Here is a 21,998-nt window from a genome sequence, read left to right as displayed (position 1 = left end):
CTCCCCTCGCCTGGAGTCCCCTCCCCTGGCCTGCCTCCAGCCGGGACCTCCCATCCCATTTCCCGCTTTCCCACCTCTGCCTGGTTTCTGCTTCAGTTTCACCCATCAGGGAGCCCCTCTGGGGAAAGATGAGAGGGAGGATGAAAGAGGAGGGAAGGTGTTAATTAAACACCAGATGTTTAACTTTGTTAATTAATGGCTCTGTCACCCTAAGTGGCATCAGCCTTCTCTTCTCTGTCTCTTTTACCCAAGCCATTCGCCTCGTGGCTCAAACGGTAAAGAATCCACCTGCAATGCGGGAGACATGGGTTTGATCCCTGGGTTGGGAAGATCCCCGGAGGAGGGCGTGGCAACCCACTCCAGTGTTCTTGCCTGGAGAATCCCCATGGACAGAGGTGCCTGGTGAGCTGCAGTCTATGGTGTCGCAGTCAAACACAGCTGAGTGACTAAGCACATAGAACATTCTCCTCACCACCAGAGGGCCTGACTCTAAAGCTGAAAGGCCCGACATTGGTTCAGTGGGGCCTGAGATCAGCAGAGGAAAGATGGAGAAAATGGCCCAGGAAGACCCTGAGAAGGTGGTTCTCCTGACTAGGAGGGAGCAAGGACATACTGGTATATGGGCATTGGGGACAGAGAGAAGGAAGAGTTGGGGAGAGTCTGAAGGGGAGGAGCCTTGAGGTCATAGATGTGTTTTGTTTGGCGTGCATAGGGATTTCCAAAAATGCAAATAATAATTGCCTAAAAACAAAGGAGCTTCCCATAAATACAGAAGTATAGACTTTAGAAACGGGTAGATGTGGGCCCCCATCCTGGGACGGCAACAGTCTGGAGAAGAGGCGAGCTGAGTCACAGCTGTCCTGTCCAGATGGGGGTGCATCCTCCACCCCCCTGCCCGCTCCCTGTGCTCTTGTCTCGTGTGTGGCTCGCCAGCCCTGGGTTTGGGATCCACTGCTGAAGTATGAGTGCTGGGGCTTGATGATGGGTTGGATGTGGGGATGGAGGGAGAGGGAATCTGGGAATGCTGAGATGTGAGTCACGATACCTGGTGGGAGGGATCCCACGTGGGAAGAGCAGGTTAATGGACAGGGGTGACAGCTTCATTTGGGGCAGGTTGTGGAAGAAATGTCTGGATATCACTGAGACAGAGATGGCCTTGTGGTCTAGCGACCTGGGGAGCTGATGGAGCTGGAGGGGGGAGTGGAAACCGAGAGGAAGAAGCAGAGACCACCCAGATCTGTCCGAGTGAAAGAAGAGGGGATTGACAGGAGAAACTTGGAGAACTACAGATCTGGGGAAAAGAACGAGAAATGAGAGTTCAGTCCAAGGGAAAGGTTACAAAGAACCTGGACGGGGTAATGACAGAGAAGTGGGTATGGGGGCCAAGGTTTTCACGGCACTTGTCATCTACATTATCAGGCTCTGCAGTCCAAGGTGTTTCCTGCAGGCTCTGTGGGCAAGGGAGGGAGGGAAATGGCCAAAGCCCTTGTTCCTACTGGTGCTGCTATGTTCACTAATTCCTCAAAGAGGTGGGAAATCAGCCACTGACATCATGTCCCTTTGAGGGCATTTAGAGTCTTCTCTCTATTATTACAACTTTAATAATAACTTTAGGATGAACGGCGCTGTCCCTAACTGGACATTTCGGTATTGTCCCGGGAATGTGTAAGCAGGCTGTGTGCAGGTAGGAGCAAGGCAACTTCTGCTGCTGACACAGACTCACAGGTCTGCTGTCATGGAAAATCTGAGGAGAGGCAGGAGGAACTGGGCCTTGGAGTCCAAGAACTTGACCTATTGCTTTCGTCCCCTCCCCTCTCTGCCCTTGGGTTGTGCACATGTGAAATGCAGGACTGGTTGGATCTCCTGGATGGATCCAACCAATCCATCCTAAAGGAAATGAGTCCTGAATATTCATTGGAAGGACTGATGCTAAAGCTGAAACTCCAATACTTTGACCGCATGATGCGAAAAACTGACTCATTGGAAAAGACCCTGATGCTGGGAAATATTGAAAGCGAGAGGAGACGTGGACGACAGAGGATGAGATGGTTGAATGGCATCACCGACTCGGACATGAGTTTGAGCAAGCTCCAGGAGTTGGTGATGGACAGGGAGGCCTGGCGTGCTGCAGTTCATGGGGTCACAAAGAGTGGGACGTGACTGAGCAACTGAACTGAAACGCAGGAAGCCTGCCTGAGGCCTACATGGAGGCCAGAGGCTGAGCCCGGCCCCCCGCTGCAAGTCGGTTCCTTCCCAGCCACCAACCCCCACCCTGCCAGGCCGTGGTTCCTTCCCACTCCCTCTGACACCACCAGCACAGAAGGCGGCAGATGTTACTGGTCTCACTTCATTTCCATAGATTTACAAGCATCCTTTTATGTGTGACTGAAAAATTGGGTGTAAATCCTATTTTAAGAACACAGTGGAACTCATTACTTGAAGAACGCTTTGGAAAATCCTTTGGGGCAGTGAATAATCATCCCTCTTTGGTAAAATTTTTGTGCCAGTGCTCATGGATTTCTTTGTCCGAAATGTGGTTCACCTGTAAGATCTTTCCCGAAGTCTCCCCTTTGCATCTGTGACTGCCTTCTCCCAACCCCCGCCCCCGGAAACACACTGCTCCCCTTCTTTGCATGAGTCATCTCCCATCTCTGCTCCTCTCTCTCCACTGGTTCCACCTCTGAGCTCCCTGACTGTCCCCTCCCCAGTAGCCTCTTTCTTCCTCGCCAAGACTGTGGCTGTGACTTGGTGGTGATCCTTTACCTGTTCCCGCTCTTCCTTCTTTAGAAATTCAGGCACAGAAGAGTCTCATGCCAGCGGTGTTTGCGGCATGTTGAGTGAGTACATAGCGTGGGTGTGGTAGGCAGCATAAGTGGAGGTGTCACCTTATGCAGCAAACGAGCCTTGCAGACGTGGTTCAGTGAAGGATCTCGAGGGGGAGCACATCCTGGACTGTCCACGTGGGCCCGTTGTCATCACAAAGTCCCTTAAAAGCAGAAGAGCTTTCCCAGGTAAGACCTGGGAAAGTTGGACAGAAGAGAAAACTGGGCAGGTGTGTGGGGTCTCAAGGGGGAATGAGGGCTCAGAGCTGCCTGTCCTTGTTGTTCAACATGCAGGGTCACAGACTGGAAGCCAGTCAGGAGCCTGTGTGGGTTGTGAGGCTTTGAGGATAAAGGCCACAGATAGAGGGCCAAACAAACCTTGTGTGCACCAGGCCCCAGGGACCCCACAGGGACTGAGGCAGAACTGTGTTTGAGCATCTCCTGTGGAGGTATGGGTCAGCAGTGGGCTGCCACAGGGGCAGGGGCTCTGGGTGCAGCACACCTGGGTATGGCATAAGCCCTCTTGGAGGAGGCCACCATTAACCCCACCATAGAGCTGCCAGAACTTACACAGGACTGGGAAATAGACTCTTGGAGGGCACAAACAGAACCTTGTGTGCATCAGGACCCAGGAGAAAGGAGCAGTGACCCCACAAGAGACTGACCCAGACTTGTCCGGGAGTGTCCAGGGGTCTCCAGCAGAGGCATGGGTTGGTGGTGGCCTGCTGCAGAGTTGGGGGAAGTGAGTGTAGCAGTACATGCATGGGATCTTTTGAAGGAGGTCACCATTATCTTCACTATCTTCATTACCTCCACCATAGTTTGGCCCCAGATAAGGAAATGGCAACCTACTCCAGTCTGGAAAATCCCATGGATGGAGGAGCCTGGTAGGATATAGTCCATGGGGTCGCAAAGAGTTGGTCAGATAGGACTGAGCAACTTCACATTCACATTCAAATAGCAAGGAGGGAACACAGCTTCACCCATCAACAGGAAATTGGATTAAAGATTTACTGAGCATGGCCCCGCCCATCAGAACAAGACCCAGTTTCTGCCTCAGTCAGTCTCTCCCATCAGGAAGCTTCCTTAAGCCTCTTATCCTTCTCCATCAGAGGGCAGAGAGAATGAAAACCACAGTCACAGAAAACTAACCAATCTTATCACATGGACCATAGCCTTGTCAATGAAACTATGAGCCATGCCATGTAGGGCCACCCAAGACGGACGGGTCATGGTGGAGAGCTCTGACAAAATGTGGTCCACTGGAGAGGAGAATGGCAAACCACTTCAGTATTCTTGCCTTGAGAACCCCATGAACAGTATGAAAAGGCAAAAAGATACGAAGCTGAAAGATGAACTCCCCAGGTCGGTAGGTGCCCAATATGCTACTGGAGATGAGTGGAGATATAAATCCAGAAAGAATGAAGAGATGGAGCCAAAGTGAAAGCAACATCCAGTTGTGGATGTGACTGGTGATAGAAGCAAAGTCTGATGCTGTGAAGAGCAATATTGCATAGGAACCTGGAATGTTAGGTCCATGAATCAAAGCAAATTGGAAGTGGTCAAACAGGAGATGGCAAGAGTGAATGTCAACATTCTAGGAATCAGTGAACTAAAATGGACTGGAATGGGTGAATTTAACTCAGATGACCATTATATCTACACTCTGGGCAAGAACCCCTTAGAAGAAATGGAGTAGCCATCATAGTCAACAAGAGAGTCTGAAATGCAGTACTTGGATGCAGTCTCAAAAACAACAGAATGATTTCTGTTCATTTCCAAGGCAAACCATTCAATATCACGGTAATCCAAGTCCATGCCCTGACCAGTAATGCTGAAGAAGCTGAAGTTGAACAGTTCTATGAAGATCTACAAGACCTTCTAGAATTAACACCCAAAAAAGATGTCCTTTTCATTAAAGGAGACTGGAATGCAAAAGTAGGAATTCAAGAAGCCTGGAGTAACAGGCAAATTTGGCCTTGGAGTACAGAAAGAAGCAGGGCAAAGGATAACAGAGTTTTGCCAAGAGAACGCACTGATCATAGCAAATACCCTCTTCCAACAACACAAGAGAAGACTCTATACATGGACATCACCAGATGGTCAATACCAAAATCAAATTGATTATATTCTTTGCAGCCAAAGATGAAGAAGCTCTATAGAGTCGGCAAAAACAAGACCGGGAGCTGACTCAAATCATGGCTCAGATCATGAATTCCTTATTGCCAACTTCAGACTTAAATTGAAGAAAGGGAAAACCACTAGGCCATGCAGGTATGACCTAAATCAAATCCTTTACGATTATACAGTAGAAGTGAAAAATAGATTCAAGGTATTAGATCTGATAGAGTGCCTGATGAACTATGGACAGAGTTTCGTGACATTGTACAGGAGACAGGGATCAAGACCATCCCCATGGAAAAGAAATGCAAAAAAGCAAAATGGCTGTCTGAGGAGGCCTTACAAATAGCTGAGAAAAGAAGAGAAGCGAAAAACAAAGGAGAAAAGGAAAGATATACCCATTTGAATCCAGAGTTCCAAAGAATAGCAAGGAGAGATAAGAAAGCCTTCCTCAGTGATCAGTGCAAAGAGAACGGGAAAGACTAGTGATCTCTTCAAGAAAATTAGAGATACCAAGGGAACATTTCATGCAAAGATGGGCTCAATAAAGGACAGAAATGGTATGAACCTAACAGAAGCAGAAGATATTAACAAGAGGTGGCAAGAATACACAGAAGAACTGCACAGAAAAAGATCTTCATGACCCAGATAGCCACGATGGTATGATCACTCACCTAGAGCCAGACATCCTGGAATGTAAAGTCAAGTGAGCCTTAGGAAGCATCATTACAAACAAAGCTAGTGGAGGTGATGGAATTCTAGTTGAGCTATTTCAAATCCTAAAAGATGATGCTGTGAAAGTGCTGCACTCAATATGCCAGAAAATTTGGAAAACTCAGCAGTGGCCACAGGACGGGAAAAGGTCAGTTTTCATTCCAATCCCAAAGAAATACAATGCCATAGAATGCTCAAACTACCACACAATTGCACTCTTCTCACACGCTAGTAAGGTAATGCTCAAAATTCTCCAAGCCAGGCTTCAACAGTACATGAACCATGAACTTCCAGATGTTCCAGCTGGTTTTAGAAAAGGCAGAGGAACCAGAGATCAAATTGCCAATATTCGCTGGATCATCGGAAAACCAAGAAAGTTCCAGAAAAAAATCCATTTCTGCTTTATTGACTATGCCAAAGCCTTTGGCTGTGTGGATCACAACAAACTGTGGAAAATTCTAAAAGAGATGGGAATACCAGACCACCTGACCTGCCTCCTGAGAAATCTTTATGTAAGTCAAGAAGCAACAGTTAGAACTGGACATGGAACAACAGACTGGTTCCAAATTGGGAAAGGAGTACGTCAAGGCTGTATATTGTCACCATGCTTATTTAACTTATATGAAAAGTACATCATGAGAAACGCTGGGCTGGATGAAGCACAAGCTGGAATCAAGATTGCCCTGAGAAATATCAATAACCTCGGATATTCAGATGACAGCACCCTTATGGCAGAAAGCAAAGAAGACCTAAAGAGCCTCCTGATGAAAGTATAGAAGGAAAGTGGAAAAGTTGGCTTAAAGCTTGACATTCAGAAAACTAACATCATGGCATCTGGTCCCATCACTTCATGGCAAGTAGACGGGGAAACAGTGAGAAACTTTATTTTTTGGGGCTCCAAAATCACTGCAGATGGTGACTGCAGAAATTAAAAGACACTTACTCCTTGAAAAAAAAGTTATGACCAACCTAGACAGCATATTAAAAAGCAGAGACATTATTTTGCCAACAAAGGTCCATCTAGTCAAGGCTATGGTTTTTCCAGTAGTCATGTATGGATGTGAGAGTTGGACCATAAAGAAAGCTGAGCACCAGAGAATTGATGCTTTTTAACTGTGGTGTTGGAGAAGACTCTTGAGAGTCCCTTGGAGTGCAAGGAGATCCAACCAGTCCATCCTAAAGGAAATCAGTCCTGAATATTCATTGGAAGGACTAATGCTGAGGCTGAAGCTCCAATACTTTGGCCACCTGATGCGAAGGACTGACTCATTGGAAAAGACCCTAATGCTGGGAAAGATTGAAGACAGGAGGAGAAGGGGCTGACAGAGGATGAGATGGTTGGATGGCATCACTGACTCAATGGACATGAGTTTGAGTAAACGCCAGGAGTTGGTGATGGATAGGGAGGCCTGGCGTGCTGCAGTCCATGGGGTTGCAGAGTCGTACACAACTGAGTGACTGAACTGAAACTGAAGATGGCCATGTAACTACCAAAGAAGGGCTATAGAGAGGCAGGGCTCCTGGCTCTGATGATGGAATGTGGGCTGCCTCTAGAAGCTGGAAAAAGCAAAGAAGCAGATCCTCCCCAAGAGCCTCCAGGAAGGAATGTGGCTCTGCCCACCCCTTGATTTCAGCCCAGGGGGACCCATGTCAGACTTCCAACCTGCAGACTGGAGAGAATGAATGTGTGTTGTTTGAAGTCACCAGGTCATTGCTTATAGCAGCCGCAGGAAACGAAGACAGTGGCCAGCACACAGTCCACCCAGACGTCTGTCCTCACACGTAACCTGTCTCAAAAGAGAGCCTCATTCCCTGTATATCCAAGGACTCACCGGAAATTGCCCCTAGTGGTTTCAGCTCAGCCTGGGCAGTCTGATGCCCCAGCCCGGTACCAGGGTGCGCATGGACAGTAGGGGGCTCACTTCACTCACTGATCAGGGGCAAGTATGCCTTGGGAGGTGTGAGGGTCTGGCAGTGGGCATCACACTGCGGGGAGAGTGGGAGAAGACCTGATCCTCTGGGGGGTCAGCAGCACAGCCGCTGGGGTCTCTTGGTCCTCCTCAATCCTGAGGATTTTAGAAACTATTTTCAAAAAAATTTGGTAGCACACACACAGTGTAAAATTTACCATCTTAAGCATTCTTGTGTACCGTTAACTGGTATTACAAACATTCACATTGTTGTCTAGTTGAAATGGAGCAGGACCGTATAGTCCTTGCCCACGCACCATGTCCTCTGCCTGCCTTTTGCCTCTGGAAAACTTTAGTCAAAGAGTAAGTTTAATCAGAGCAGTGAGAAATGTGGAAACAAAGGAAAACAGTCAAAGGAGACTAATAATAATAATAATAATATAGTCATTAGCATAGTCAAGAACTTTTAGCTCTTTCTCAAGGGCTATAGATAATATTCTGAGCCATATCCTCTGAGTTATAGATACCAAAACACCAGTGGAGAAGTGAACTACATGATGACCAGACTGTACTCAGGACACGAGCTGCCACAATTGTGAGAATTGACCGCAAAACAATGGAAACAAATGGACCCTGGAACTGAAGATTAACTTCATCTGAAACAATCAAGATGATGCTGGTCAGATCACTGCCCATTTGAAGATGACTGTTAAAGATTGCTGTGCTGTTTCTGCATGTAAACAGCTCCCCCCCACCCCCGACACACACTTCTGTCTGCAAAAGCTCTCATCCCCTGCTTGTCAGTGGGGGAATCGGCCTTTGGACAGACATCCACCACCCTCCCTCTGCCCCAGTTGCTGGCATCTGAAGTAAAGCAGACTTTCCTTTCCACCAACCTAGCCTGTTTGCTGGCTTTTGAGCAGTAAGTAAGCAGCCGGACAGCCCACACATACCTTTCGGTAACACAACCATCACCTTCACCCATCTACAGAACTCTTTTCGTCTTGCAAACTGAAGCTTTGTGCCCAGTAAATAGCAGCTCGCCATTCTCCCCTCTCCCCAGCCCCTGGTAACCACCATTCTACTTTCTGTCTCTGTAAATTAGACTATTCTTCGTATGAGTGGAATCATACAATATACGTCCTTTTGTGTCTGGCTTATTTCATTAAGCATATGTCTTCAAGGTTCGTCATGTTGTATATGTGTAAAAGTTCCTTCCTTATAAAAGGCTGAATAATATTCCATTATATACCACATTTTTAAAAAAACTCATTCATCTTTTGATAGACACTTGGGTTGCTTCCCCTTTGGGCTATTTTGAATAGTGCTGTGATGTGTATGGGTATACAAATATCTTTTTGAGTCCCTGCTTTCATTTTGGGGGGATATATACAGGCATGGGCTTCCCAGGTGGCGCTAGTGGTAAAGAACCTGCCTGCCAATGCAGGAGACCTGGGCTCCATCCCTGGGTCGGGAAGATCCCCTGGAGGAGGGCATGGCAACCCACTCCAGTATTCTTGCCTGGAGAGTTCCATGGACAGAGGAGCTTAGCAGACTACAGAGTCGGACATGACTAAAGTGACTTAGCACACGCGCACATGAAGGCATAGCTCGGAGATGTTATGGGTTCAGTTCCAGATTACAGCGATAAAGCAAAGATTACTATAAAGCAAGTCACAGGAATGTTTTGGTTTTCCAGTGCGTATTAGGGTTATATTCACACTATACTGTAGTCTAATAAGTGTGCAATAGCATTATGTCTAGGAAACTGTACATGCCTTAATTAAAAATATTACTAAAAAATGCCAAAACAATAGTAACATCAAAGATCACTGATCACAGATCATCGTAACAAATATAATAATAATGAAAAAGTTTGAAATATTCCAAGAATTACCAAAATATGACAGAGAGACATGAAGTGAACAAATGCTGTTGGAAAATGACACTGATAGAGTTATTCAAGGAAGGCTCGCCACAAACCTTCAATTTGTAAAAAAAGAAAAAAGAAAAATCTTTGAAGCACAATAAAGCAAAGCTCAATACAATGAAGTATGCCTGCACCCAGAAGTGAAATTACTGGATCACATGGTAATTCTATTTGTGTTTTTTTGAGGCACCACCATACTGTCTTCCATAGCAGCTGCACTATTGTACACTCTTATCAACCCCATTTAACCATTTTGTAGTCCGCGGCATTAGGAACATTCACGCTGTTGTGTAACCGTCAGCAGCACCGTGCCTCTCTGTCGGGGTTCTCTAGGTTATAGAACTGCCTCTCCAGATGCTCAGAACCATGCTCTGGGGCGAAAGGGACCCTCCCCACGAAGATTTATGTTGAGCAGTGGATCTGTCATTGAAACCCCAAGGAAACCCAGGCCTTTAGCTGGATTCGTGGGCTGTTTTTGAGCTTAGGCATGTTTTCAAATGCAGTTTTCATTTTATACAGCAACTGAATATCTGATAGCAAAATATTTCCATGGAAAGAGCTTGCCCACGGGGAGGAGAAAAAGGAGGCTGCTCTAATGAATAGATAAGCTTGATTTGTGTTTGGCAACATCCTTAGCATTTAATTCCAGCAATTAAAGTAGGCAAGTCTCCTTTATTTTCTTCTCCATGTGAAAACAATTAAATATTACAGACTGTCTGAAAGACAGGAAAAAACCCCTCCTCATGACCTTACCACCTCAGGGTGACCACCACCACCACCTCCATTCATATTACTTTTCCGACAAGGTATGAACCAAACATGCTACTCACCTTATTTCACTTAAGCTGCGCTGCAACCATAAGGCAGGGTCCTGGATCTAATTCATGGCGTCTCCCTGAGCGCCAGGTTCTCTCCTCCCGTGTTTGGTCCAGCCACATGCCGTCTCCTCACGAGGTTCACACTTGCTTCTTTTGCCAAGCGATGTAAATATTCCCTTTCTATTCTTATTTCCAGTTCTAACTTTGTGTTGATATACTCTGTTCAGAGGAACAAGTCTAGATTTTGTGATTATAAATACAGAATGGCTGCGGGCTGTTTTTTAAGTTTCCCCATCTGCAAATGCTTACTGGAGCAGCCTGAGCTCCACTCCCAAAGTGAAAGTGAAGTCGCTCAGTCGTGTCCAACTCTTTGCGACCCCATGGACTGCAGCCCACCAGGCTCCTCCATCCATGGGATTGTCCAGGCAAGAATACTGGAGTGGGTTGCCATTTCCTTCTCCAGGAGATCTTCCCAATCAACCCAAATGTCCATCAACTGATTGATGAGTAAAGAAAGTGAGTTAGAGCTACATAATGGAAAATTATTTAGCTATGAAACAGGAAATAAATTTATGTTACAAGATCAGTTCAGTTCAGTCACTCAGTCATGTCCACTCATGTCTCCACTCCTAAGGGTCTGTCAAATAATGCCATTTTCCTGGGTGGTGCGCTGAGACCGTGCGAGGGGCAGGCTCTGGAGCCCCACCACCTGGATTTGGGTCTGACTTCCACCAGTTTGGCCTTATACGAGTTACTTAGCAGGTCTGTGCCTCAGTTTGCCCATCTATGAAATGGGCTAATAGGCATGATAATCGTACCTACTTTGTAGGGTTATTGTGTGGATTAAATGGCATTATACAAAGAGCGTAGAACACATCCTGATATAAAATAACATGGTCTTTGTTGTTGCTGCTCTTGTTATTATCTAGTCTTGGTTTTCCCACCAGCTCCCTCCCCAACCTTAAGCTGGATACTCTTCCCCAAGCTTCACTTTCCTCAGGCTTAAAGCAATCTTTAATAGCCCTTCCTATCAACTTTCTATGATTGCATTTTCCCTTCCATCCTCCCCATAGGTTTATTTGCAGTTGGGGGGTGTGGGTGGGCCTGCAGGAAGGACAGTAGACTCTGATGACAAATGCACCACTTGGAGTTTGCTAGGACAGAGGAGAGGCGACTCCAGTGGGCCCCGCCCAGGCCGGAGAGCAGAATACAAAGACAGAGAACAAACTTGCCCCAGGGAAGGGGATAAGGTGGGGGTGGCATCTGTTACCCTCACCCTGAGGTTTCAGAGCTGAAAAGTGCTAGGAAACCTCTGCCCCTCCCCCACCTGGTCCCACTCTTCTCTGGGGCCCCAGCCGCCCAGATGGTCTAAATGGGAAGAAAAGGGGGAAATCCGTATCCAATCTGCTCTATTCAGAGCAATGGGAAGGAATCTGCATCTCAATTTTATCATTGTGCTGAGCTTGGCTAAGCTTTGCCCCCCAAGTGGTGAGTGATGGGTGGGTGGGAAGATAGCATTTGTGATCCTGGGTGGGAGGGGGGGAGCTGCCCCCATGCCTTCCCGTCTACACCAAACCACAGGCAGATGGTGTTCTTTCCTGCTCTTGGTTCCCCCTATTTCCTCTTCTTTTCTTTTTCTTCTCTTTTTCTCCTCCTTTCCCAGGCAAGCAGCCAAGTGGAGACTTTGAATGCAGGCAAGGAGGGAGGAACCCGAGGAAGGAGAACCAGCCGAGCCCCCTTCCCCAAGAGTCCCCGAGGGCTCAAGGGCTGAGCAGTGGTGGGGACAGAAGGGAGTCTCTCAGTTTATCCCATCCAGCCTGGCCCCTGGCCATCCAGTCAAGGCTGGACCCAGCACTGCCAGGCTACTGTCAGAGCCCTAGGGGTGGGGCTCTGCCCTGACCATCCAACCTCTGGAATGCCTTTCTCCAGAGTCACTCAGGACCTGGAAAAACTGGCCTCCACAGCCAGACTCACAGGAGACTGATTTGTGGCAGGAAGTCAGCTCAATAATTTATAACCAGAAAGCGCTCTCCTTGGTCTGGAAGCCAACTCAGGAAATCAAATGAAACTCTGAAGTTTGCTTAGAGAGCTCACAGAGCCAGGGCTCAGCAGATACCAGGAGGGCTGGGCCAGTTCTCCTTGAGGGAGGGTGGTGTGTGGAGTGACCCAGAGGTGGGCTGCAGCAGCAGACAGTCCTGGGTTCAGATCACTCTGTTATCAAGTGGTGGTGTGCGTGCCTCAGTTTTGCTCATGTCTGTTTCCTCTCATCAGCTGAGCATAGTGATCCGTGGGCATCGAGCAACTTTCTTGCCAAACTGCCATGAGGTCTTGGAGGGAGGAGTTTAGCACAGTGCTTGGCACATTCTCAACAGGCTGCAGCCATGTTTATTCAAGCCATCATCTTTCAGGGTCTCTTCCTTTCTGATTATACCTTTTATAGCAATCAAAAGACACCCCGGCCACTCTGGGTACAACCAACTTGCAGCATTAATTTGAATGGTCTCCACTGCTGCCTTGGAGGAAATGACAACCCACTGAAGTATTCTTGCCTGGAGAATCCCATGGACGGAGGAGCCTGGCAGGCTATAGTCCATGGGGTCACAAAGAGGTGGACACAACTGAAGTGACCAAACACACACACCACTGCTGCCTGCTCAGCTCTGTGACCCACGCCCCTCCCCCTCGCTCCTCCAGCCCCTCCTGGCTTCTCTCCAGGGCTGTGCCCCTGCAGTTGGGCAAGTGCTAGTGGGGCTGAGACCTAGCCACGCTCTGAGCATGGGCTGGCCTCTCTCAGAGGACGAGGTACCCATTTCCAGTTCTCAGACAGGTGGCCTGCTCTAACCCATCCCTCCCGCTGCCCCTGCCACCTACCTTTCCAAAGCACAGATTCAACCACATCCTTCCTCTGCTCCAAACTATCGACACATCTTCCCTTTCAGCGGAAGAAACCTCCTGACGCTACAGGTTCGTGCTGAAGTCTCCCTCATTTGGCCTCCGTCTTCCTTTCCAGACTCGTCTCTTGCTGCCCACTTCTCCAGCCTCGCTAGATGATGCGAGGATGGACCACGGCCGTGTCTCTGCCTGTGCCCTTACCAGTTCAACGTTCTGGAATGCTCTTCTCCCCGATGGCTGGGAGAGCTCCTCTTCTTTCCTGAAGGCCCTATTTGAGTTCCACCTTTTACGGGAGGGTCTAGACCTCCATCCCCCGGCATCCTCTCACTTCCCTTTCCCAGGGCACCTTGGACTCTGCTTCCTGCTCATCTCCTCTTCATACTTCCTTCTCTTTTGTGGGACCATAAGCAGCAGGGGAGCTGGGACACCCCCCTGTTTATCCTTCTACGGAATGGAATGATGGATGACTCGATGGTCCTTGGTGTGACTTTTTAGCTTCTCCTGCCAGAAGCAGGTCTGGACAGTGGGCCTTGCAAGCAGGAAAGGCATGGTTGTGCAGGGAGTGTGCTGGGAGGTCAGTGTGGGTTCTGTAGGGGGTCAGCTCACACACACACTCTCCACCCCTGTGTCCCTCATCCTTCTCCCCAGAGAGGAGCAAAGGTCCCTGTAGGACTGCGGTCCTTCCTGGACCTTGGGCCTGGCCCTCTGCCCTTTTTTCTCTTTCCTTCATTCTCAGTCAGCAATTTCATCCCCTCCCACGGTTGCAGCTAATCCTCCTCCCACTATCTGAGCTGGGAAAATGAGCTCTGGAGAAGTCCCATGAAGGCGAGGCGTCCTCAAGGGGCAGCCCACGTGGGTGTGCGTTCTCTTTCTCTGTCTCTCTCTCACACACACACCCACAAACATGCATTCACATGCTTCCAAGCACCATTACAGTGACCCCATAGTGAGGACCACAGGGAACTGGGGCAGCAGCAGGAAAGGAAACAGTAGAATGTCTGGCCAAGGCTTTGGGAACATGCTTTCCTCGTCACTGAGGGTCCCCCAAATAGCAGGAGTCTGCTGGTGCTGCTCTCCAACCCCCTCTTCTAGAGCACCCCACCCAGAGCCAGTGACAAGCGCTTGGAGACAGGGAGAAGCACAGGCTTTCTGTCCCCCGTAGCATCCAGACCCCAGGCCCAGGTCACTGTCTCTGCCTCCTGACTGCTTGTTCCTCGGGAGACTGTCTCCTCTCCCCTAGTGAAGTGTAAGCTCCACGAAAGCAGGCACCAAGTCTTCATCCTGTGGGTGTTCCACCTCCCTCACTTCCTTTATCTGTATAGGAAACTGCATGTAATAGGCATTCAGCAGATGCCCAATGAAGTATGTATAAACGAATGCAGGGAGAGCCTGGGAAGACACTTAGGTGACTAGGTGAGTGTTTTATGTACGTGAAACATTTATACAAATGTATTTCATAGAAGGCCTGCTCTGTGCCAGACTTAGTTCTGGGAGCGTGGTGACAAGCATTCTATCCAAGGACATATTACCCTTATTTTACAGGTGACAGAACTAAGGTTTGCACCCAGGTCTGGCAGCCTCCCAAGCTCTGGGCTTTCTGTGGAACTCTGCAAGCCTCAGGAAGGTGGCATGGCCTCCACTACACAATGCCAGTGGAGAAATCCAGACCACCTAAACATATTAGAAAGAGAAATTCCTGATTGTCTTAGGCATGTGGGTTGTAGGCATGAGAAATCCAATTGTGTGGAATAGGAATGGTGCTTGGTTAATGATACCTGAGACCTGAAAAACAAGGGCTTAAATAAATTAGGAGTGAATTATTCAAAAATAATAATAACAATGGCCAACTTTTATACAGCACCTCCCTGGAGGAGGAGATGGCAACCCATTCCAGTATTCTTGCCTAGAGAATCCCATGGACAGAGGATCCTGGTGGCCTACAAAACCCTGGGGTTGCAAAAAGTCGGACGCAACTGAGCACCTATACATCTCCTAGTTTGTGGCAGGTGCTGATCTAAGCCTATTAGATAAAATAACTCCTTAAATGTTTGCAGCGACTCTATGAGGGAGGGATTACTCTCCCCATTTTACAGACAAGAGATAGACCCCAAAGTGTGATGATCAAACATGGGAAAGAAGCCTGAAGGTAGGCACAGCAGGGCTCATTCTGTCATCAGCAGCCCAGATTCCATCTGTCTTTCTGCACCATGATCCTTACCATGTGGCTAGAGGTCACCTAAAGCTGCAAGGCTGCCCATACCTACAGGTCAGGCAGGAAGGGAGCCTCCTCAGCCACTTCCCTGCAGGCCCCATGAGACTTTTCACAGTGTCTCACTGGACCACTCAGTCTGGAAGACCAGGCAGGACCTGAGCAGGGCACACTGCCCCCACCCCACCCTTGCTGATGCACAGGCTCCTTTAGGAAGAAGGAGGGTGAGAATGGACACTGAGGAGACAATACTGAGTAGGTGACACCTGATCTGACATGACTCCAGGCAAAAACAGGGAGTTTGATTACAAGGATCTGGGAGGGGGTGGCTCGTGGAAGTAGAACACAGACCTCACTCAGAAAAGGGCTAGAACTGGGAACTGAAAGGCTGGCAGCGTCCCAGGGAGTCTCTGCTCTCTTCTGTCACTGGTCTCTGACTTCACATCATCTCTGCTCCTCTCAGCCCACAGGACAGGTGGGAGATGGCATTCCATGGGGCCATTAGTGTTCCAAATTCCTCTACAGTGACCAACCTGACTCTGGGCTTGGGGTAGGGAGTGTATACCCAAATGGCTGGGGAGAGCATCTGATTGGTCTTCCCTTGGTGCAGGCAGCTGTGATGGGGTGGGGATAGGGTACGTGTGAGCCTGCTGGGGGCCTATCCCTTTGATATGTGGATGGAGAGATCATTTCCAAAGATGGGGACTTCTTGGGAGTTGGGAAGTCAAGCCCCACCCCAAGTATCTAGAAAGAGCTCAGGAAGTCAGACCCTGTAACCCTCTGTGACCCAGAGGTTGACCACCTTCTCCTGTTTCACTATGGCAGCCTTTTTCACTATGGCAACCCCTGCCCTGCTGATGTCCTCGGGCCTTGGTTCATGGAGCCCTGGCTGTGTGCCCCTACAGCACCATTCCCTGCCTCTGGGCTCCTTCTGTCCCTCTTCTGAACCCCTCTTAAGGTCTCCTAGCTTTCTTGCCAAGGGCAGAGGAGGTCCCTGAAGGTGATGGACAAATAGGCTGGGCACGGCCCTTGTGGGATTCCTGAAGTCAGCATCTCCACCCACCGCGCATCCTCAGGACTGAAACACTCACCTCAACAAGGACTCTTCCCGTCTCCTCCCTAATGAGTGTTGAGGCTGCCTGTCTCTGGGCAGCTCTGGTCTGTGTGCTGCTCCCATGTCTGAAAGCTGTTCCGGCTCGCTCTCCCTTTTCCCTCCTACCTCACCTGAGCAGAGGAGACCTGGAATCCAGGTCCTGTCCTCAGTCCCTGTCCCTCCCACCCTCAGTCCTGTGCTGTGTGCCCTTCCCTGCTCCTCACACAGCAGGCGTGCTGCACTGGGGCCCAGGTGGGCACAGTGATGTCCACCAAGCAATTATTGATTCAGGAGGGACTTGGAGGACATATTTACATGAAAACCATAATGTGAGCGGAACTTCTGCTGCAGAAATTAGGTACTTGTAGGCCTGGGGTCCAGGGGAGAGGAAGGGGCCCAGGTGCGGGCATGTGTGTGTGCTAAGTCACCTCAGCCATGTCCGACACTTTGCGACCCTATAGACTATAGCCTGCCAGGCTCCTCTGTCCTTGGGATTCTCCAGGCAAGAATACTGGAATGGGTTGCCATTTCCTCTTCCCAACCCAGGGATGGAACCTGAGTCTCTTATGTCTCCTGCATTGGCAGGCAGGTTCTTTTCCACTAACACTACTTGGGAAGCCCCAGGATGTCCACCTAATTCAGGCTGGAGGAATCCAGAATCTGGCCACACAGAGGGCTAGGCTTGGGGACTCGGGGTGGCACAGAAGCCTTGGAAAGAACCATCGGACAAGGGGAGGGTTGGGAATAATGGGGGGAGAGCAGTTGTCATACTGCCTTGGATGTCCTGAGGAGCTGATAGAAGAAAAGCCCCAGCTAAAGTCCAAAAGGATGATATTTGCATATGTATTGAACATCGCCAATTAGGTGTTAATATCAACCAGGGTCCCCACAGGAAACAGATGGCACACACAAATTGGGAAATGTGAGGGCAGTTTAATAAAGGAACTGTTTACAGAGGGGTGGGAAGGGCTTGGGGAACCATATGGGAAGGCTCACTGTGCGGTACCCTGGGGCTGATAACCAGGGGTGTGGTACATCCCTAGGCCTGAAGGGAGGAAGGAGGGAGTGATGTTGAAACCTGGAGGCAGAGATGCTGTAGGAAAGGAGCTCTGACCTTTCGTGGAGGGATGCAGCAGCCCACTCTGTTGCTTCCTGTCCACCCCTGCCTCCCCCTCCCCATCTTCTACCTGTGCCCCCTATTGACCAGAGGGAAGGACGCCCCTCATACAGTCCAGGCCCACAGCAAGGAGAAGGAAAAAGAGTAGAGAAGAAAACAGAAAGGCCTCCAGCCCAAGGACATGAGGGAATTTCCCAGGCCTCCCTGCTCCTCTTCCCTCAGGGCACCAGAATAGCTCTAATTAATGCTCACTGTCTGCCAGGCAGTGTTCTATGCCTTTAAGAGGTAGTACACTCCAGCATCCATGGGGGACTGGTTCCGGACCACTCTCCCCATACCAAAACCCTCAGATGCTTAACTGCCTAATAGAAAATGGTGTACAGTATTTGCTTATAACCTATGCACATCTTCCCATACACTTTAAATCATCTCTAGATTACTAATATTATGTAAATGACATGTAAATAGTTGTAAATACAATTTAAATGCTATGTAAACAGTTGCTGGGGGCACATCAAATTCAAGTTTTGCTTTTTGGAACTTTTTGGAATTTTTTTCCAGAATATTTTCAATCCATATTGGTGAGATGCAGAACCCACAGGTGCAGCCACTTGTAACTCTCTTAACTTTTACAGATGCTGAGGGAGTTGATGTTGTTACTCTCATTCCCAATTTGTGGAAACTAAGGCAGGGAGAGGTTAAGTATTCTTTCTCAGAGTTGCACAGTTGGTAAGGAGAAGGCTGGAATTTGAACTCAGGTTGACTGGCTCTAGAGAGTTGGCCCTGCCTTTTGATCCCTCAGTCTCTTGAGCCCAGGAATCCGTGTCAAGGAAAGGAGATGCTGGCACCCGGGACAGGAGAGCAGTGCCAAACCCTTTGCAGCAGGAAGGACCCAGCTTAGCACTGAGGAATAAGTTCTGTGAACAGCTGTATGAAAAATAGCTCCAGGGAGTAAGTTTGGGCCAAATCTCCCTCCCACAGGGTTTCTGCTCAGAGAGATGGCCAGGCTCTCCTGGGAAGGAACAGCCAGTTGAGCCTGAGATTGAGATTAAAGAGGTGCTCTGGGGGCTAATGACCTGTGAGGTGCAGGATGGGGCAGGGTAAAGGTTCACGGACTGTGTGGTCACAGGGATGCTTCCTCGAAGCCTTGCATCAATGCAGTGATAGGTTTTATCTTATTTTACACACAGGAGAAACAGGAAGAGACATCCTGCTGTAGTTTTCCAAACCTGGGGTAAGTAGAGGCAGTGAGGAGAGAAGAGAGAGGAGAGATTAGGAGTAAAAACGATCTTGAGCATCAAGGAACCCCAGGGGCCTCTCAGCCTTGGGGAGACTTGTCAGAATCACCTTAGGGATCACTCACCTACTGGTCCCAGGACTCTACCTCCAGTGGAAGTGATTCCAATTTGCTGCTATCCCAGCCGGGAATCCCTGATCTAGTTCAACCTTTCACTTCACAGATAATGAAAGTGACACCAAGGAGGCTACTTCGTGAGTTCGGGACATGTAAAGGGTGTGGAGTCAACAGGACTTGATGACACACTGCATGGACTGGGGAAGGAGAGAGGTGGGACATGATACAGAGCGTCTGAGTCAGGCTCCAGAGGAACTGTTGGGCAACTCTGTGTATTAGAAGTTTTAAGGAACCAACACTAATTTTTAAAATTTTTATTGAATCAGTTCAGTTCAGTTCAGTCACTCAGTCATGTCTGACTCTTTGCGACCCCATGAACTGCAGCACACCAGGCTTCCCTGTCCATCACCAAGTCACAGAGCTTACTCAAACTCATGTCCATTGAGTCAGTGATGCCATCCAACCATCTCATCCTCTGTCGTCCCCTTCTCCTCCTGCCCTTAGTCTTTCCTGGCATCAGGGTCTTTTCCAATGAGTCAGCTCCTCACATCAGGTGGCCAAAGTATTGGAGCGCCTGCTTCAGCATCAGTCCTTCCAATGAATATTCAGGATTGATTTCCTTTGGGATAGACCAGTTGGATCTCCTTGCAGTCCAAGGGACTCTCAAGAGTCTTCTCCAACACCATAGCTCAAAAGCATCGATTCTTTGGTGCTCAGCTTTCTTTATGGTTCAACTCTCACATCCATACATAAATACTGGAAAAACCATATAGCTTTGACTAGATGGAGCTTTGTTGGCAAAGTAATATCTCTGCTTTTTAATATGCTGTCTAGGTTGGTCATAGTTTTCCTTCTTTGTCTTTTAATTTCATGGCTGCAGTCACCATCTGCAGTGATTTTGCAGCCCAAGAAACTAAAACTAAAGTCTGTCACTGTTTCCCCATCTATCTGCTATGAAGTAATGGGGCCAGATGCCATGATCTTAGTCTTTGAATGTTGAGCTTTAAGCCAGCTTTTTTTTTAATTGAATAGATGTTATTAAGCACATTTAATATTCAATAGTGAAAATATTATATAAAAAGTATATATTGAGACACCTGGATCACCATTTTGCTACTTTTAAGTGTCCTTTTTTTTTTTTTAATTAGTTTGGGTTTATTTTTTCCACTGTATTGTAATGCTAATATAAGCAAATATAAATATATAGTCTTATTTCTACCCTCTTTTTTACACAAAGTGTAGCATGTAGTATGTAACAGCATATTACACTGTTATGCACCTTGTTTTTTTCACTTAATATACCTGGAGACTCCTCCACAACAAAATCTGAAGACCAACCCCCCATTCTTTTCTGTAGCTGATACACCGTGGCTTTTTTAAGCAGTCTCCATTTGCTGGATATTTGGTTGTTACTTGTCTTTTGTCATTTAAAAAAAAAAATGCCGCAAGGAATAATCTCGTGTATAAGTCACTTTGCAGGTGTACCAGTCACCTATTCTTGTTTCTTAACTAACTATGGTGAAGGAGCAGGTTTTACTTTCCCATATGCAGTCTGCTGCAGATGGATACTTGGAGAAGGCAATGGCACCCCACGCCAGTACTCTTGCCTGGAGAATCCCATGGATGGAGGAGCCTGGTAGGCTGCAGTCCACGGGGTTGCTAGGAGTCGGGCATGACTGAGCGACTTCACTTTCACTTTTCACTTTTCACTTTCATGCATTGGAGAAGGAAATGACAACCCACTCCAGTGTTCTTGCCTGGAGAATCCCAGGGACGGGGAGCCTGGTAGGCTGCCGTCTCTGGGGTCGCACAGAGTCAGACACGATTGAAGCGACTTAGCAGCAGCAGCAGATGGATACTTACGTAAAATTCAATCAAAGCGAATTTCTTAAGAAGTGAATTGAAAAAAAAAAAACTAGGCAAAATACAAGTCCACATATTTTGTTATTAGATCCAATAGACATAAAAATTACCCTGTCAAATTACTATAAAGGTTTTAAAAAACACTATCCAAATTCTTCATTTATCTTACCTCAGAGTGGTCACAGCTTGTGGACCACACTTCGGGTAGCACCGGTTTACTCCAGGGAATTAGGTCAGAGGGGGTCATGCCTCTGTTGTTTTGCCAGATGTTGCTAGGTCTGCTTCCATGGGGTTGTATCATTTTGTACACCATCCAGCATTGTAAGGGGTAGTGGTAAAGAACCCACCTGCCAATGCAGGAGACACAAGAGGCATGCGTTCCATCCCTGGGTCATAAAGATCCCCTGGAGGAGGGCACAGCAACCCACTCCAGTATTCTTGCCTGGAGAATCCCCATGGACAGAGGAGCCTGGTGGGCTACAGTTCATAGGGCCGCAAAGAATCAGAGACAACTGAAGCGGCTTTGCATGCGTGCACGCCAGCAGCTTATGAGCACCCCTTTCCCATTACCTCCCCAAGAGTTGTCATCTCACTTGAATGTGTGCGGAATTGATATATGAGCAGCCTTACCTCAGTTCAACTTTTAATTTGAGTTGCTCTTATTATGAATGAGAGTAGTGTCATTCATATTTTTAAGCCCTATTTGAATTTAAATTCTTTGCCATTTTTCTACTGGATTGTCGTCTTTTTCCCCTGGATTCTCAGGAATTCTTTATATATTAGGGATCTTAGCCCCTTGTGTCTGCCACAAACTGCTAATCTTTTCCCTTGTTTGTCATTTGCCTTTTGATTTTGCTGGATGTTTGTTTTTTGTAGGGGGTGGGGAGGAGCTTGCAGAAGTTCGTGATTTTTATGTAGTTAAATTTGTCAATCTTTTGTTTAATAGCTTCTGGATTTTGAGTCATGGTTCTCCACTCCAAGGTTATAAAGAATTCTGCCCACATTTTCTTCTAGTATTTTTCTGCTTTTATCCTTAACATTTAAATCTTTCATCCAGTGGAATTTTCCCTAGTTGGTGAGAGTTATGGATCTAAATTTATCTTTTTACAAATGGCTACCCACTTGTCCTAACTCCATTTATTAAAATCCCTAAGA

General features: G+C 47.9%; 1 protein-coding gene across 1 annotated transcript in view; it reads left to right on the top strand.

Moving 5' to 3' along the window:
- Positions 1–21,998, top strand: part of SEMA5B (semaphorin 5B) — a 124,010-nt gene that overhangs the window by 63,010 nt on the left and 39,002 nt on the right. The window lies entirely within an intron of this gene.

This window comes from Bos javanicus, chromosome 1 (assembly GCF_032452875.1).
Source record: "Bos javanicus breed banteng chromosome 1, ARS-OSU_banteng_1.0, whole genome shotgun sequence".
NCBI classification, from domain to species: Eukaryota; Metazoa; Chordata; class Mammalia; order Artiodactyla; family Bovidae; genus Bos; species Bos javanicus.
The sequence above is the reverse complement of the archived record's forward strand: the minus strand, read 5'-3'. Positions and strand labels throughout refer to the sequence as shown.